General features: G+C 38.2%; 1 pseudogene; it reads left to right on the top strand.

The window, feature by feature from the left end:
- Window positions 1-1,802: 1,802 nt before the first annotated feature.
- LOC149230931 (5S ribosomal RNA) lies at window positions 1,803-1,921 on the top strand (annotated as a pseudogene).
- Window positions 1,922-3,064: the final 1,143 nt, after the last annotated feature.

Genomic DNA, 3,064 nt, shown 5'->3' with positions numbered 1-3,064 from the left:
GATAACCTGGTTTCTACAGAAATGGTGGACAAGTTAGGATTAGTGAAAACAGTACACCCTACTCCTTACAAAGTATCATGGCTGCAAAAAGGACATCAGCTTATTGTGACAGAACAATGCAAAGTAGAAATCCAGATTGGTACTTATAAGGATGTGGTATTATGTGATGTAATGCCAATGGATGTATGCCATGTATTGCTGGGAAGACCTTGGCAGTTTGATCGGAAAGCTATACATGATGGGAGAAGAAACACTTATACTCTAGAGAAGGATGGGAATAAACATACATTGCTTCCATTGAAGAATGAAGCAGACAAAGAAGCGCCTGGAAACAATGTTATGCTGATAAGTGGGAAAGAATTGCTGCAAGAAGTCAAGAAGGATGAACAGATACATTTTGGAGTCATAAGGAGACCTAAGGTAATTTTGACTTCTACAAACTTGGATGATTTATCTGAAGAAATCAAAACTCTGTTGAATGATTTTGCTGATATTATTATGGATGAGCTACCAAATGCATTACCACCAATCAGGAGTATTAGCCATCACATTGATCTAATACCTAGAGCAAGTTTGCCAAATAAAGCAGCATACAGGTTAACTCCTCAAGAAAATGCAGAAGTTGGAAGACAAGTACAGGAATTGATGGCTAAGAGATTAATTAGAGAGAGTCTTAGTCCATTTGTTGTACCAACAGTACTCAGTCCAAAGAAAGGTGGTGAGTGGCGCATGTGCACAGACTCCAGTGCCATCAACAAAATCACAATCAGGGATCGTTTTCCTTTAGCATGCATGGATGATTTGATGGATTGTTTAATTGGGTCAAAGTATTTTACTAAGATAGACCTAAAAAGTGGAAATCATCAAATAAGGATTAGGGAAGGAGATGAATGGAAGACTGCATTTAAAACAAACAGTGAGTTGTATGAGTGGTTAGTGATGCCTTTTGGACTCACTAATGCACCCAACACATTCATGAGATTGATGAATGAAGTCTTGGAGGAATATGCAAGCAAGAAAGAGAACATCTGGAGCGTCTTAAGTTGGTTCTAAGAACTCTGCAGAAAGAGAAACTTCTAATAAATCTGAAGAAATGTAGTTTAATGAAAGAACAATTAATCTATTTGGGGTTTGTAGTTTCTAAAGAAGGTTTGAAAATGGATCTATAGAAAGTCCAAGCAATTTGGAACTAGCCTATTCCAAGAAACATATTTGAGATAAGAATCTTTCATGGTCTTGCAAGTTTTTATAGAAAATTTATGGGAATTTTTAGTCATATTTGTGCACCAATTATTGAAACAATAAAAGAGACTAATCAGCCATTCAAGTGGACAGAAGCAGCAGACCGAAATTTTAAGTTGCTAAAGAAGAAAATTACAGAAAAACCAGTTTTAGCTTTGCCTGACTTTGGAAAAGTTTTTCAAGTTGAAATTGATGCTAGTGGAGTTGCAATTGGAGTAGTTTCAAGTCAAGAACAGAGACCAATAGCATACTTTAGTGAGAAACTAAATGAAGCTAAGAAGAAATATTCTTCTTATGACAAAGAATTTTATGCTATTGTGAAAGCTTTAAAAAAATGGAGACATTATTTACTACCAAAAGAGTTTGTATTGTATTCTGATAATCATGCATTACAGTTCATAAACAACCAAGCAAAATTAAATGAGAAGCATGCCAAGTTGGTAGAGTTTTTACAGAGTTTCATTTTCGTGATAAAACATACAAGTGGTAAGTTGAACAAAGTTGTTGATGCTCTAAGCATGGTAAATTTCATTGTGCAAAAATTAAGAGTTGGTGTTGTAGGGTGCGATCATACCAGCGTTAATGCAATGGATCCCATCAAAACTCCGCAGTTAAGCGCGCTTGGGCTAGAGTAGTACTGGGATGGGTGACCTCCCGGGAAGTCCTAGTGTTGCACCCTCTCCCCCCTTTTAGCCCTAAGGGTTAGCCCAACTGGTCAAGTCAGTGCCTCGCCGTTCGGGAGGTCACAGGGTCAATTCTCCCCGAAAGCCCTTGGGGTCAGGTCTATGATGGCCGAGGGGCAGGATCCTAGAGATCAGCTCTAGTCTTTACGTGGACGTAGCCGGCATCCACTAACCATAGGTGTCCGCGAACCACATCTAGGAAAACCCCAAGGGTTAGCTCAATCGGTCAAGTCGAGGCCTCGCCAGATGGGAGGTCACGAGGTCAATTCCCGAAAGCTCTTGGGGTCAGGTCTTGCAGTAGGCCAAGGGGCATTAGCCCAGATTTTTCCAGTGGACGTAGCACCACCTGTTATTCGAAGGTGTTTGTGAACCACGTGCAAAAAAAAAAAAAGGTGGGTGTTGTAGGATTTGAATAAATGGTTGATATGTATAAAGATGATGCAAAATTTAAATATATTTATGCAGTTGTACAAAATCCGACAGTTCATAATAGAAGCCAATCGTTAGATTATCTTATCCAAGAAGGTTTATTTTTTAAAGGTAACAAACTGTGCATTCCCAAATGTTCTATGAGGGAAAACATAATCAAGGAGAAACACAGTGGAGGGTTATCTGGGCACTTTAGAAAAGACAAAACTTTTTCTCAGGTAAATGCTTTTTACTACTAGCCAAAGATTCAAACTGATGTTAAGATATTTGTTGAAAAATGTAGGATATGTCAGCATGCTAAGGGGAGAAGCCAAAATACAGGATTGTACTAGACATTACCAATACCAGATCGACCATGGGATGCAATTAGTATGGATTTTTTTTTGGGATTACCTAGAACCCAAAGAGGAAATGATTCCATTTATGTTGTGGTAGATATATTTTCTAAAATGGCACTTTCATTACATGTAAAAATACTAGTGATGCAAAATATATTGCTAAACTGTTTTTTTCAGAAGCTGTAAGGTTGCATGGATTGCCTATAAGTATTGTGTCTGATAGGAATACAAAGTTTGTTGGGCACTTCTAGAGAACTCTTTGGAAGAAACTAGGTGCCAACCTTAGTTTCAGTTCAACATATTACCCTCAAACAGATGGACAGACCAAAGTGGGTAAACAAAAGCTTGGGAAACATATTGAGAAGTTTAGTG

The sequence above is a fragment of the Pinus tabuliformis genome, chromosome J (genome assembly GCF_031772625.1).
Source record: "Pinus tabuliformis cultivar Carrire ecotype Pingquan chromosome J, CPIR1, whole genome shotgun sequence".
Lineage (NCBI taxonomy): Eukaryota > Viridiplantae > Streptophyta > Pinopsida > Pinales > Pinaceae > Pinus > Pinus tabuliformis.
The sequence above is the reverse complement of the archived record's forward strand: the minus strand, read 5'-3'. Positions and strand labels throughout refer to the sequence as shown.